Below are 16,186 nucleotides of genomic sequence, written 5' to 3' on the forward strand. Positions count from 1 at the left end.
AATGCATTGATGAGACATCTTTAAGACCTTCTACTTCTGGTTCCTGCCATCAGCTCCATAGCTCTTCCTTTGATTCTGGTCCTCACCATGGTGTTGTGATTATGGTCCCTTCACTCAGTCAGATCTACTCTATGCTATTGACAAGAAGATTTAGTAAAAATAAATTTTATTATATTCCTCCCCTACTTAGATGGCTTTGATGATTATTCATTACCCACAGACTGAAATCCAAACTACTAGTAAAACAGCCAAGGCTTTTCCTGGTCCAGGAGTGGCCTACCTCCCCATATTCCCACCTTTGCACACCCATGATTCTGTGAATTGAAGAGTTTTGTTGGAAACTTCTGTGCAGTACATTTGTACCTGTTGTTCCTCTAACCCTCTCCCCACCCCCATCTCAATAACCTTGTCTGTGCACCTTCTACCCACCACTCAAGCATAATTGATCACTTCCTCCTTTATGCCACAGTGTCATACTTTATCACACCGTATTTTAATTATTTGTTTATAAGTCTGTTTGCCTACTAGATAGTAAGCTGCTGGTGGGTATAAGCTTTGTTCCTACTTATTTTTGTGTTCTTATATCCTATTGGTAATAAGATATTGCCTGGAACATACTAGATATAATTCTAAAAGTATTTGTTGAAGAGTAAATCATTGAACACTCCACTGTAAGAAAGTCTTGTTTCATGTGGTTACTCAGGGCATTTTCTGTTGCAAGTGTCACAAAATTGGACTCAATCTCATTTAAGCAAAGAGGTAAATTATTAGTTAACGTCAGATAAAACACTTAGGGCAATTATTAGATTAGAAATAACTAGACTTGACACATGAAAATATCCTGTTTTTCACACCTCTTAGTTCTCCTACCCATGGTTGCATTTAGGCTGTTTTGGCTTTAGCTTTAGAAATGGTATGGTAGCAAGAGAAGGTCCAAACTCCAGCCTTTTTAATTTTTTCAATTTTCAGTGCAGCAGGGGAAAAAGAAAGGGGGTGGTGGTGGAGTTCTTTCCCAGAAATACCAGTTAAATTCACCTGAGCCAAATGGACTCTAATTGGGTTATGTGCCCCTTATGGAGCTCATTTCTCTGGCAAGAAGACACCTTACCCTGATGGACTTAAGGCCAAATGCTGTGCTCGACCATTTGGTTTTGGTGTTTCTTCAGGGTCACAGGAGCTGACAGTGGAGAGGGGAACATAGTCACAGAGTCACCAGAAGGAGGAAGAATGAAACTGGGTGACAAAAACAATGGGTCAATTATAGGGTAATGAAGGAAATATTTGGTTCCTTTAAACCAAGATTTGGGAAGTTGGGAGCTTCATTTGTTGCTTAATTTCTAATGAGAAAATCTGAAAAGTCATCTCCTACTTGATTTTAGTGTAACTCTTACCACTCAATGTAGATCTTTTAAATGGAAACTTTGTTCATTTTGATATTGGAGTTGAATTTATGGCACAAGAAAACTAATTATTTTGATCAACACAGTCAAAATTGTTGATTCACATGGCCCAGTGGGGAAAGACATTTGTAAGGGATAAGGCTAGTAAAATAGTCACTTTTGTTTCTTTTCTTTTTTTTTTTTTAATTAAATATGACTTTTCACCATCATGTTTAAGAGCTGCCCTGGTTGTCCATTATTGTCTAACAAACTATGCCAAAAATTACAGCTTAAAACAATTTATTATTATCATATCTCATGATTCTGGGGACCAAGAATTTAGATAGGACATGGTGTAGATGACCCATCATGCCCTGCTATCTGGGGCCTCAGCTGAGGTCACACAAATGTCTGAGGGCTAGAACTATTGAAGACTGCTGAGTATCTCTTTTTCTCTCAAGATCTCACTCTGCCAAACCCAGTCTGCAGCCTATAGTATAGCCCATCAGCTAAGATTTAAAAATTTTTTAATGTTAAAAAAATCTGAAAAAAACATATCTGAAGAAGAACAATGTACCTTCAAGTCTGAAGCATTTTTGTATCTTCAAATAAAGCTTTATTAGGACACAGCTACACATATCTGTTTAAATATTGTCTATTCTCTGCAACCATATATCCTATGGTTTAGCAAAACCTAAGATATCTACTATTTGACCCTTAAGAGGAAAATTTGCTGACTTCTACTTTAAATGACTTCTACATGTGGCTGCCTTAGGAGTAAGGCATCAAGAGCAAGTAGTCACAGGACAGGAAATGGAAGGGGTCATTTTCTTCAAGTCTTTTCTGTTGTTCAAGTAATGTCACAGAATGTGTAGCTGGGGCTCCTGAGTGGCTCAGTCTGTCGAGCGGCCAACTCCTGATTTTTGGTTCATGTCATCATCTCAGGGTCCTGAGATCAGTCTCTACCCCTCATCAGGCATAGAGCCTATTTAAGATTTTCTCTCTCCCGCTCCTTTTGTCTCCCTCCCCCTATGGATTATCAAATCACTAGCTGAGGAAGCTAAGGTTTGACAGATAATTTTATAAATAGGAAGAGATGAATAATTTTCCTAAGAAGGGAAATAAAAAAAAGAATGGCTAAGTGGTCAGAGAGCAAATAAGTGGGAAATGCAAGAACAGAAAGAAGGTCTTATTGTTCATGGATCAATGCTTAGATCACAATCTGTGTTCTCTAAAGAACTAACAGTAGTTGAGCCCTTTCCATGTATAAGACCTTGTGCTAGATGCTTGGCATATTTCATTTAGCTCACATTCTAATGCTAGTAACTACCATTTTATATTGAGGAAACTGTGCTAAGGAAAAAAGTGCCAGTAAATGCAAAATAACTTTCCATAAGGTCTCAAAACTTGGCAGCAGCATTTAAATTTTTAGGAAAGAAAACTGACTTGAAAGCGCAAGCTACCGATGTATTACACCAAATCTCTATCTAATGAAGTTACTTGTATGTTAAATTTCCTCATGTGGGAAAAAGAAATGCACATTTTTCATGTATTCATGTATTAATCTACTTGTTCATTTATACCATTATTCTCTGCTTTACTGACAGATATGTACTGAGCATCTTCTAGAAGATAGGCCCTGTTCCTGGCACCATGACTTAATGGTGGGCAAGACAAGTAGGCCCTTTGCCTTTATGGAGTTTACATTTGAGTTGAACACTAGCCAGATGAAAGGCTAGTAAATAAAAGAAACATATACATAAAATATCACAATTACTGAAAAATGTTACAAAGGAAAAGATTGAGAGGTTGAGATGAAGGAGAGAATGAGAGTTGGTCATCTTCTTCAGAACCTGGTCAGTGACATACGTCCTTTCTGATAGTTAAGCCATGATGTAAAATTGAGAAGGACTGAATGATGGGAGGTCAGAGGGAAAGAGCATAGTTCAAGGAAGCAGCATATGTAACCACCAGAGTAGGACCAGAATAAATCCTGGAGAACAAAGTGAGAGTCTGGAGGGTCAAGTGTGAGAACCAGGCTGGAGCTAAAATTTACAATCTAGCTGTCCTCCAAAGGTTACATTCCATAGTAAGCTGGCTGGTAGATGTTCAGCTGGAGACTGGATTTTCCCATTTCTCCTTTCCCTGTATGGAGGCCTGACAATGTGGCAAGTTATTGTCAAAAGTGTGGGTGGCAAAGTGGTATGTGTCAATTGCAGGCCTTGTGGGTTCTGATAAGGAGTTTGGATTTTATTTGAATTGCAAATAGAACCCATTGACAGTTTTTAGGACACAACAGAGGCATATATACATTTTAAGAAACTTGTTGCCTTGTGGAAAAGGAAGAGCGGAAGCGGAAGGACTGGTTAAGATGCGTTATTAGTGCTCTAGGAAAGGAGTGGTGTCCTACAGACATAGAAGTCGCAGAAGTGGGAAGAAGGAGATGACATGGATACGCATCGTAGACACTCAACTGAGAAATGTGTTTCTGGATTGGGCTTGCTAGCTCGACGTGAAGATGCAGAATGAGGAGAAGGATGAGGATGCAAGGTGATCTGCAGGTATCTGACTCAAGAGTGACTGGGTAGATGGCTGTACCCCACATCAAGGTAGGGAAGGATGCTGGGCCAGGAGAGCAGCGGGGTGGCGTGGAAGTCAAGAGTTCAGATTCAACATGGTTGTCTGTGGAACACGCACGTGACTTGACATTTCAGGCAATAGGAAACAGGGACACAGAGGTAAGGTTTGGACTGAGTATAGAAAGTATGAATGGATCTCTGAATCCATGGAAATCCTCAGTTTTTCAGTTCAGGGCAGTCAATAAGATTATCATGGGAGAGAGTGTGGAAGAGGACAAGAGCCCTGAACTATAATATTTAAAAGCTGGATAGAAGAGTTTAAGTAGGAGACCCTTGAAAAATTGCTTTTTTGGTATTACATGCATTAACCCTGTTGATTACTTCTAAGAGACAGGTGGGTAGGTTTGATTAAAAATGTTACTTGAGTCTGGGTCATTTCTGTTTCCCTCTGAGTTACATAGATGTACATTTATTCGTAAGTGAAAACTGCTTAATGTAGAATTTTGGGGAGTTGGGTGCAGCTCAGATTTATAAACTCAGAACTTGGGTTCAAATTTAGAATCTGTCTCTTATAAATGAACGAAGGAAAGTTTCTTTCCTAATCCGGGCCTGTTCACTCATTTAAAGAAATGACAATATACTCCCTCATACGGGTGCAAAGATCAAAAGGGTGAATTCACATTAGTGCTTAGCACAATGCTCTATACATAGTAGGTACTGAATCTACCAGCACCTTACTACCAAGACTCTGTCCAAGCAGGATGCTGTGGTTAGTAGTAGCAGTATTTGAGAAAACATAACTAATTAGAGCTGAAACTTCCCCCTTGGTACTTTAATTTATATTCTTGTTCTATCGACTTGCACAGGTACATGATATGTTTCCATTTTTGCTCTAGTTCGCTCGCTACTATGGTGTCCTTGTTATGGTGCTTAGTTTACATTTGTTTTGCTTCAAATATTTGTTTCTTTTTAAAAAATTTTAATTCAGCTAATTAACATATAATATATTATTAGTTTCAGAGGTAGGGGTTAATGATTCATCAGTCTTACATGAGACCCAGTGCTCATTACATCACGTGTTCTCCCTAATGTCCATCACCCAGTTATCCCATCCCCCCCACACCCCCTTCCCTCCAGCAACCTATGATTTTTTTTAACCATGAAAATTTGTTACTTTACATATTAAATAGGTCAGCAATCCTTAAAAATGGAAGTGCCAAGATTACCTGACAAGTAATAAGTATTCACAAATACTATGCTTCTCCTGTAAAACAAGTAACTTTTTAAAGATAATATTCCTTCAGTACCAAAAAAACACCAATGCTTGACAATCATCTGAAAGAAAACTAAGCAATTCTTAAGACCGAAGTATGCCCTGAAGATTTTTTTTTTTAAAGATTTTATTTATTCACCCGACAGATAGAGATCACAAGTAGGCAGAGAGGCAGGCAGAGAGAGAGGAGGAAGCAGGGTCCCCGCCGAGCAGAGAGCCCGATGCAGGGCTCGATCCCAGAACCCTGAGATCATGACCTGAGCCGAAGGCAGAGGCTTAACCCACTGAGCCACCCAGGTGCCCCTGCCCTGAAGATTTGAACTGTCTTATATTCATCAAAAAATTGAACACACATGCAGACACACACATTGGTTCATACATATATCACCTACATACATCATATTATATTACACTATAGTTAGTTGTGCATTTGTCATTTTTCTCCCTGACCTGAATTCCTACAGGGTATGGATAATATTTTACTTATTTCTTATAAGCACTGTACTCCACACATTGTACAATGTTTTGGCACTCTCGTTTCTACTCCTAAGTTTTCATGGAAATTTTTTTCTTATCCAAAGTCAGAGTATTTTTGGTAGAAATGTCTAGCTGTCCTCCAAAAGTTACATTCCATGGTAAGCTGGCTGGTAGATGTTCAGCCGGAGACTGGATTTTCCCATTTCTCCTTTTCCCCTGTATGGAGGCCTGACAATGTGGCAAGTTATTGTCAAAAGAGTGGTAGGCAAAGTGGTATGTGTCAATTGCAGGCTAGGTTTTTAAAACTTGGTGTGTGCCTTACCCATGCTTTCTCTCCCCTTCTGCCACTTAACGAAGATAATAGCAAGGCCCAGAAACTGTGAAGGCTCAAGGTGGAAAGGACCCATTCCCTGAATCACTACCTGGAGAAGACCAACAGCCGACCTCGGAATGGTAGCTTGGGCTGTTTTGTGAAAAATAAGCTCCGTCTGTGTTTGAGTTTTTATCACTGTGAGTTGCTGTTAGTTCCAGGAGGTAGCATGAACCCTAACAAGCCCAGGGCTCAGAAGACTTGCATTAAGACGGAGCTACATCTTTGGAAGCTGAGTTTGGCTTTACATGCTTATTCTATTTCCTTCTGCATAGAGTGAATTTGTCTTTGTAAACAGGAAGAATAAAGGTGCCCAACTAAGCAAGTATAGCAGATATTATTTTGTAACCTTAATCCAGGTGTTCAAAACTTGTCACACTTCTGTATTTCCTATAACCCAATCTAGCTCTAAACCTCTGTTGATTTTATTACCAAAAAGGGCAGCACATTTCATTTCCATCTCAGGGCTGCAAAGGAGTTCTGTCCATCTTGGGCTACCCAGACGCATTAAGAAGGATGCTGTGGCTATTTATGCATTTTAACAGTGAATTACAGTACACCTCTGCCCATGGGCTCAGGTGGCCATCCTTATTAAATGTAAGTTTTCATGGGAAAGACAGACAGAAATTAAATAATTACCCAAACAATGAGACTTCTTATAGACAAGAAAAATAGATCCTACCTATAGGACTGGGAGAATATTGCCAGATAGAGTTTTTAAAGTAGAGAGGGCACTGTATATAAAGTCTCTTACGTGATAAGGCTAAGGTAAACAGGAAAGAGTGAGCCAGTGCCTTCTGACTGGGGAGAAGTGAAATGGTAAAAAGCGGGCTTATAGAGGAAGGCAAACATTGGGCTGGCAGGGCCTTGGGGGGTTCTCTTAAGCATTTTTCTTTAAATCCAGATTCAGTGGAGAAGTATTGACAGGATGAGGGAAAGGTGCACAAGATACAATTTTGTTGAGAAAAGACCTCTCTGACTAAAGAGTGGAGAAGGGATTGGGGAGTGAGAAACCATATTAGGGCAGTTACAGGTAAAAGTATTAGAAGGCCATTTTAGTTGTTTATTCAAGCTATGTTAGTAGTTGGACGAAGATGGTGGTGGTGTACATGGCGACAAGTTGACAAATCGAAGATAAATTTAGGAAGTAATGTGGAGAGAAGCTTGTGATGGATTGGAGCAATTAAGTTTTGAGAGTGATCCAAGGTCTCTATTTTCACAATGGAATGGCTGGTGGCACCACAGCCTAAGTTAGAGAACCCTAGAACAAAATCTTATTGGGGGAAGAAAGATGAATTTAATTTTAATCTCCTCTCTTCCACAGTTCTCTCCCAGTGTGTCCACTGGGTCCGTTTTCTAAGCCTGGCCCGTCCCTGGAATTGTAGCTACACTGCTAGAGTTCTAATTATTTTACCAGATGTTCTCATGACCTCCTGGGGCACTGTCCCTTTAACTACAGTGGCCAGAGTAAAGCATACGAAAGCAGAGTAAGAAACGAAACTCCCAGAAGACCAGACCAAATGGAGAGCTGAACGTGGGTCTCTTGCACACGTGACTCACAAGGTTATGCACCACACATCTCTTCTCACTCTCCAGAGGAGTTTGGGTTCTCAGAAATCACACCAAGTACTTTGCCTGACTCAGTGGCCCAAGCAACAGGTTTTCTCACCTTTTTATTCTCAGAAACAGCAGCTCTGATGCCTACTGAGGCAGTCTTACTGCCATTGAAATCTCCCTTTACTGGTTTGTAAAATAATACGTGGAACCTCGAAGCCGATGGCATTGGCCTGGCTCCTTCTGGGCGGAGTTACCCCTAGAGGGTTTGTCATGAAGCACTCCATCTTGGCATGGGCACAAGCCTAATATGACCATCACCCTGCACACAGGGCTTAGTGGGGAGGGGCTGGGTGACCAGGATTTCTTAGAGGAAGTGCCATATTTATGTTTTCCAATTTTTTAAAAAAAAATAATACAGAGGGACGCCTGGGTGGCTCAGTTGGTTAAGCGGCTGCCTTCGGCTCAGGTCATGATCCCAGCATCCTGGGATCGAGTCCCACATCGGGCTCCTTGCTCGGTGGGGAGCCTGCTTCTCCCTCTGCCTCTGCCTGCCTCTCTATCTGCCTGTGCTTGCTCGCTCTCTCTCCCTCTGTCTCTGACAAATAAATAAAATCTTAAAAAAAAAAAAAATACAGAATTCCCCCCCTCCCCCGCAAAGGGCATGTTGTATCCCATGTTGTCAACCTGAGGAAGAATTTAAGATTGCATCTAACTAAACCTGCCTAACCAGAGCTAATGTGTTAAAGACTTTCAACAAATCAGAGTAGAGAATGAGCCTTTTTAATGTGTTTCAGTGATTGGCCAAAGCAATCTGTAATGGCTTTAAAATACCAAGAACATGATGGTTAAGAATTGTACCAGATTGAAGTTCTAAGAACTCATTACATCCAACTTGCATATTTCCTCATGTTTCGCCCTTGTTTTACTTAATTTAGTTTTATTTAATTTAATTTTGCAGAGTCCAATCCATAGCTCATCTAACACTGTTTACTCTGACTCTGTACTAAAATTTGGGAATGTCGACGTTCTTTGAAATATATGAAATCTGCTATTAACTTTTTTGAAAAAGCATTTTTGTATTGTTTTGTTTGTTTTTGCAGTCCGTTATCTATTTGCACTACTTTCAAGCTGGATGCAGAAATTGTAACTTAAAATAGCATCTTTTACCACTTTGTTTCGTTTATGACACTGTCTACTGGCTATTTATTGATGCTGTTATGCTGCTATTCCATAGTGCTGCTTGAACCACCATGGGATTCACAGATGGGCTTCTAGAAATGTTTTATAAAAATAAGAAAAAAAAATAAGACTACTGTTTTACATCACTTTCAAGTAATCAGGGCTACCAAGAAGGACACTACCACCAACCCCCACTTCCTATTAAATTGATGAAAAATTGGAGGGTTGTTTAAGTGATAGACACCTGTATGTAAGGGCGAACACATCCATGCCCATCCCCTCCATGTGCAGGACTCCATCTGTATACAGAGTGTGAGGGAGGCATCAGTGATGGTTAAGATACAGCAAAATGTGTATCATCTTTCTTTTTTATTTTCTGTTGAGAAAGTAATAATACTATCTGAGTGCTGTTGTGCAACAAAGTTAACTAATTAAGCAAGCATGCGATAATTATTACAATTACTTTACCAGATGCTCTCATGATGTCTCAGTGAGCCTGTTATAATTAAAGCACACACCATAGGTCATACATGGAGTCATGACTCCCATTGTACCTCATCGTCCTATTTTCCAACATTTTATTTCATCATAAATTCGGAAGCTGATACATCTCCTGTGCTATATTTGGTACTGTGATATGTATGTGTCTAGCCATGCAATTGAAATAGTCCAGAAAGGAAAGTCATCCATTGCCAGAAGCCAGTATAGAAAGAAGTGTGGAATGAGAGTTCAGCTTCCTGACGTCTTCAAAGGAATCTACCAATGTTAAGCATGGCTTGTAATCAGTAATGTGGGGGCCTGAAGTTAAAACATACACATCTCAGCGTAGTCCTTTTGGAATAAGAACAATGTGGAATCCATGGAAGATCAGGCCAGAGTGGAATATTCTCTTAGTTTGTCAAAGGCTACAAATATTTTGGAGGCAGATTTGGAAATCGGTATGAGAACTCATTGCCTGTATCATAATTCTTCATATAATTACCTGTTCATTAAACAGTCTGAGCTCACTTGGATATAAACAAAATCTTTATATTTTTTTTCCCCTGCCGCTGGTCAGCTATCCTGCCACATTCCATTGATTCTAAGATGTACCTTTTATAAAATATATTTTAACATCACTGAAATCAAGACACATCTTTCAATTAACAGTGCCTTTAAGCCAATTAAAGAAAACAGAATAGTGAATTTCATTTTTTCATGTCTAAACAATAAATAGGGCAGTTCTTATAACTTTCTAATTACTTTTGGGTACAAAAAAAAGATTTGTTCCAGCATATCAAACCCTTTCATTTCATATTCAATTCAATATTCATATTCAATTCAATATCATATTTCAAATTCAAAAATCCTTCACCTCTGTCAGAACCCTGCCTGTACGATTTGCAGAAAGGAACTGGTAGGGTCAGGTCCTAGGGCACTCCTCTCCCTCCGTCCTTTGGATTTCTATTTCCCTTTTTTGGGGGGCTGAAAGGAGGGCTAGGATACATATTCTATTGTATATTCTTTTAATTCTAACCCAGTGTGTTTACTCTGCAATGTTAGTTGGATGTTTTCTTCATTAATTAATTTGGTTCTGAAAGCAACACTGAGGTAGTATGATTAGCTCCATATTGGAGAGATTAAATATTTGCTAGAACTCTGGTTTAACTCTGTTTCTTGACCACTAGGAAAAAATACATAGACATCAGTATTGTATTTTGTGCATCAGTTGGCACTGATGTATAAGAATGCATGGGTCAGGTTTACCTACACTCACCAGGAGAGTTAAAAGTTCTGGTGCTCAGAGTGAAAACATCTGTCAAGGCAGTGCCACCTCTCCCTTTACACAGCTTGATGTTAGTGAGACTTACATTTGTCTGGATTTGCATTTTACATAAAGACAGAGGGGCAGATATATCAAATAACATGGATTTCTTTGCTCAATACCCAAGTTTTCAAAAGGCAAAATGGCAGAACACAAGAATGTATTTTTAGAGTAAATCATAAAAATGTAGTATGCCCTCCTTTGTGCTCTTAAAATATTTTGTTAATTGATAACAGTAGATACGAAGTTTTATAATTGCTGGTGTTAAGTAATGCAGCCATTTATTTCACTGGTAAACATTTCTGCTGCCATCACGCCTTTCCTGTAATACAGCAAACTTCTCAACAATTTTGATGGCCCTACTCTTGCCTACTCTCAATATGTTGGCCACATCACAGCTTCATATGTCAATCTTTTCACTCATTCATTCAACAAATATCATTTATGGCAACCACTGTAATTAGCATCCCTTATACCTCATAGTTTACCATCCAGAACATTGTAATCAGCATCCCTTATACCTCATAGTTTACCATCCAGAACATTGTAATTAACATCCCTTATACCTCATAATTTACCATCCAGAACATAGGCTTAGGTACTAGTGGGGAAGGTGGATATGAATAAACAAATATGTCCCCAGATTTGGAAAAAACAAACATGATTTTGAAATAGAGAAGAACATGGAAGGGCTACTTTAGTGGGAACAAGGTGGAAAGGGGCATTACATGAGTTGAGAATGTGTACCAAAGCTGGATTTTATTCAACATGTAAAGTGGAAACCATTGAGAGGTGTCAAGGATCTATCATAATTTTAACTTGTATTTGGAAATTGCTTGTGGAGGAAATACTGAAGGGAGATAAGATAGAAGCTCAAAGATCAGTTAAAAGGTTGTTTCAACAGTGATGGCGGCTTGGTCCCAAATGATATAATTGGAAAAGGAGCACAGTTAAGATGGTAGAGATAGAATAAATTGAATGCAATTGTGACAGAACAAGAGAAATAAAAAATAATACTGATGTTTCTGGCATAAGTTATTTGATATATATTGGCACATTTACAGATATGGATAAGATCGGGAGCTAGGGCAGGTTTAAAAAGACTTTCACATTCCATTGAGTTGGCCATGAGGCAATGTAGTGTACATGTCAAGAAGGCAGGACCAAATGTGATTCCAGAGACCTGAATGGCGGATCTGGCTGGAGGTAAATATCTGTGAGTCATCAGCATGAAAGAGCTTACCCAGGAAGAGAGAAGTAGACCCAGAACCGGGCTTCAATGTATCACAATCCTTAGAAGTCAGGTAGAGGAACAGGACTCAACATGGCAGCTGCAAGGGATATGACAGTGAGGGTCAAGAACAATCAGGAGGTGATGGTATTTTGGAAACTGGCAAAAGATAAGGATTAGGGGAGAGTTAACCATATTTAATGCTTCTGAGAAATCATGTAAGATGAGAACAGAGAAATAAGTGATGGTATAAGATCTGGCAAAGTGGATTTCATTGGCAAGAAGATTAATTCTTAAAAAGTTTCAATAGCTCCCGGTATCTCTTAAGTAAGGTTAAATTCTTAGAACCACAAAGCCTAGCACAGTTTGGCTATCATCTCCCTTGGAAGCCACATGTGTTTTCTTGTTGTTGTTGTTGTTGTTGTTTCTTTCTTTCTTTCTTTTATGTCTCCTTTTTTTTTAAATTGAGATATAATTGATATTGTGGAAGTTTAAGGTATATAATGTGTTGATTTGATATATTTATATATTTCAACATTCCAAGTTCTGCTTCTCTTTATCCCAGCAACACATGTCTCGTTCAGTTCCTTGAACACACTCTCCTTCTTTCAATATATTGTTCTTTCTGCCCGGAATGCTCTTTTTTTTTTTTTTTTCTCCCCATGCCCACTCAACTTCCACTACTTTTTTAGGTCTACCTTCAATGCTTTTTATTTCAGGCAAATGTCACCTCACAACTAGACCAAATACCTTATTATTCGCTTAAATCAAGTATGTCCTGTGTGCTGAATTTGTCACTGCAATTAGTTAATGAATTACTGTCTCTTCCACTAAAATGGAATAGAGAGGGAGAACGTCTGTTCTGCTTACCATTCTTTCTTTGTATTAGAGAAAATAAATGTCTTATATGCTAGGAAATAACTACATATTTGTTGAATGAATGAATAGATAATGTCTGCTTCTGCTGTTAATCTCATGTAATCTGTTTCTATCCTTTCTAAAAAAATGTATTTATTTGAGAGAAAGAGCATGTGCAAGAGAGGAAGAGGGAGTTGGGGGAGGAAATGACAGAAGGACAAGGAGAGAAATTCTTAAGTAGATTCCATACTAAGCTTGGAGCCTGACAGTAAGTTTGGAGCCTGACACGGGGCTTGATCTCACCACCCTGAGATCAGACCTGAGCTGAAACCAAGAGTCCAGTGCTCAACCTATTGTGCCACCCAGGTGCCCCTTTGTTCTTTACAAAACCTTTATTATAGGTGACTGAAAGGTTTAGGAAATGATGATTAATTTAAATAAAATATTATTTACTTATTTAATATTACGGTTTTTAGACTCTCTTTTAAGTCAGCTATGATTATTTTAAAATTTTATTGATCTAGCTTTGTGGCCATTCCGGCTACATACTATTTCAATCACTCAAGAAGTACCACTCTCTTTACTACATTTAAATTCTGATGTTCCCTGGTCCCTTCCCAGCCTCAGTTGTTCTCAGTCATTCTTAAATACATACATTTATCAGCAGCCCGCCCACTCTCCCAGAATCAAGAGAGTAGATCACATCAGTTTGTCACAAATAGTTCTATTTCTGTAAGAGAGTTCTGCTCCTCCTGTATAGGGTTTGGATGCTAGACCCATACATGATAGATTTCCTCAGATGCCCCTTGGAAAGCCTCACTACTAACCAGACTTCTGCCTAGATAATCCAGTCTGGAGCTGTCCACTCTCAAAGAGAGGCTGTGCTTTTCCCCCAGCAAACCGCTAGGGTCTTCCTTGTTGTCTCCCTCCTTGCTCTTCGCATCTCAAGGGGTATCAATCCTCTGGCTCACCATTGCCTCTATTCTGAGAATATGTGAACTGAGTGCAAATCTATCCATTGCTTTCTGTCTACATTAGGCTCTATTTCTTTCTTTTTTTTTTTTTAAGATTTTATTTATTTATTTGACAGACAGAGATCACAAGTAGGCAGAGAGAGAGGAGGAAGCAGGCTCCCTGCTGAGCAGAAAGCCCGATGTGGGGCTCGATCCCAGGACCCTGGAATCATGACCTGAGCCGAAGGCAGAGGCTTTAACCCACTGAGCCACCCAGGCGCCCTAGGCTCTATTTCTTTATACCTTTTCAGTATACAATATAAATTTTGCTACCCAAAGTCTAAAATTTCCTATAGACAGTAGACTCATTTTTAATACATTAAAACAAAATGTATAATTCAACTCAGGTATTCCTAATTAATCTCAGTGTTTCTTGGGTAGAATCTCTCTGCCCATTTGTTTAAAATGGAATTTAATTTAAGTTCTTACTGTTTCTTCAAAGTCACGATCTACAAAGCCCCTTTAAAAATCTCTCTTTAAGGCTTCTAAACCCCTCCTAGCTTTAGCTTGTTGTAGAGGGTACTTCTTATACTTAACTCCCTTGAGTGTCATGCACTGTCTTCCTGGCTTCTAGTTTTGCCAAATAAGCTGCCATAGTAGCAAGCTAAGAGAACACAAGTATTTGCTTACAGGTAGATAAAGCTAACTCCTGGAGAGTTTTCCATTGCAAATGTATTTGGAGAAATAAATTTGAAAGCTGAGTACTTGAACTTGTGCCTCCTGACACGTTTCTCATGAAGATTACCTCCTGAAGAGTAGTGTTTATATTCACAGCAATTTTATTTGAAAAGACACTTGCAAAAAGAGAAGAGCATCCTTTTTATGGAATCAATGTTCTAACTTTTAGAGATCAAAATTTTTAAAAATACATAATAAAAAAGACTGGAGAAAGAAGTGAGAAAAACGAAGAAGGTTAGTAAAGCAAGAAAGGAAAGTAACATGAAACTTAGAGATTTCAAAACACAACTTGTCTACTTTTTAGCTATGAGAACTTGGACATACCACCTAAGCCCTCTGAACTAGATTGGTAAAATGGGGAGTAATAACATTATTTTTCTCAAGCATTTGTTGCACAAATTAGATTATGCAGTTAAAGTGTTAAGTATATTTCGGGACATAGTAAAAACCCAATAGGTTAACTATGGTATGGTAATAATCAAAATAAAATAAAAATCATACCAAAAATCTCATTATAATGTTATTATTCAGAATCCAGTAGCCAGTGACGAATAAAATAATGAGTTTGTAAATATGAAAAGATCTATTCACTGAAATACAAGAACCCTTAAATTGTGCTTTCTACCTGAGGATTGTAGAGTTACTGCAAGGGTTCTGTTTGTAAGTCTCTTAACTACCGTATACGGCTCAAATCATACTGTCCTGTGCACATGCGCACTATTGGTTTTAAAGGAATCGGATATTGTGATAATGATACCAATTTATTTAATTGTGTTGCTGAATTCACTGTAGCTTTTTACCAGTCTGCATTTTCCTAATTGATGGACTTGCTAAGAGCACCATCAGAATCATGAAGAAGGCTGTATTAATTTGCTGTCTTTTAATCAAAAAGATTGGGAGTGTATTGCTGAGGAGGAAAAAAAAGGTTAGCTTTGTAAAAACAACAACAAAACAACCAGCAACAACCTCCCAGCTGTCGATTTCATTGCCCTTCATACCCTCATCAACAGCCTAAAGACCTCTCAAGTCACAGAAGCATTCTTTTTTTGAAGCAGGATTTGCTGCTGTAGACGTGACTTTCTGATTCCATTGCTAGCCCCATGAGGATATCTGTGAAAGATCTGGGGTAAAGCTGTTAAGCTTTCTGAGAGTGCTTTTGCATAGAAAATGGGTTTGACTGCTAAAACTGTTACATTGGTGGAGTTTGAATATCTGCCTAGTAAATGATACTGGTTGCAAAAAATAACCAGATAGGTAATTGTTTACTTGCTCCTTTGGTCATTTTGAATCAAATAGAGGTATTTTCTACTAACTCAATCCTTGTGTCATCTTGCCAACCCCATTTTGGTATCCCACCCTGGATCTGATTTATCATCTCTTAGGTGAGAGAATTATTGATTTTTTGGGGATGGGGATGTGACTTTTTTTTTTTTAAGTTGTAATGAAATACTGTAAGAGAGTATTATTTAAAGCTTTAGAAAACATCTTCCTTGAAGGAAAAAATCTTTTAAAAGGCCTACTAACGTGGCCTAATTACTTGAGTTAAGGAAGTAAGATACTTTTGCACTGACTTTGAACAACTTTCTTGACTTCCTGCAAAGAGGATTCTTGACAGTATTTTTGGAGAAGTTAGTAAAACCGAATCTGACATCACTACCTAGCAGTTTCTGTAGCTACCAGAGTGGTTTGTTCTTAGGGTAACAGAGGAGGAAATTGCTCCCTGTGTGATAAGACAACAGCAAAGAGTATGCATTCATTTCTTTTATTTTTGACTCAATTTCACAAAGA

At 38.7% G+C, this 16,186-nt stretch overlaps 1 protein-coding gene across 1 annotated transcript in view; it reads left to right on the forward strand.

Annotated features, from left to right (window-relative positions):
• Positions 1-16,017: 16,017 nt before the first annotated feature.
• Positions 16,018-16,186, forward strand: part of PTPRC (protein tyrosine phosphatase receptor type C) — a 124,323-nt gene continuing 124,154 nt past the window's right edge. The window contains exon 1 of the mRNA XM_032878072.1: positions 16,018-16,143. The gene's annotated coding sequence lies outside the window, so the exon portion shown is untranslated. The remainder of the gene's footprint in view (positions 16,144-16,186) is intronic.

The sequence above is a fragment of the Lontra canadensis genome, unplaced genomic scaffold (assembly GCF_010015895.1).
Source record: "Lontra canadensis isolate GAN:19392208 unplaced genomic scaffold, GSC_riverotter_1.0 scaffold63, whole genome shotgun sequence".
Lineage (NCBI taxonomy): Eukaryota > Metazoa > Chordata > Mammalia > Carnivora > Mustelidae > Lontra > Lontra canadensis.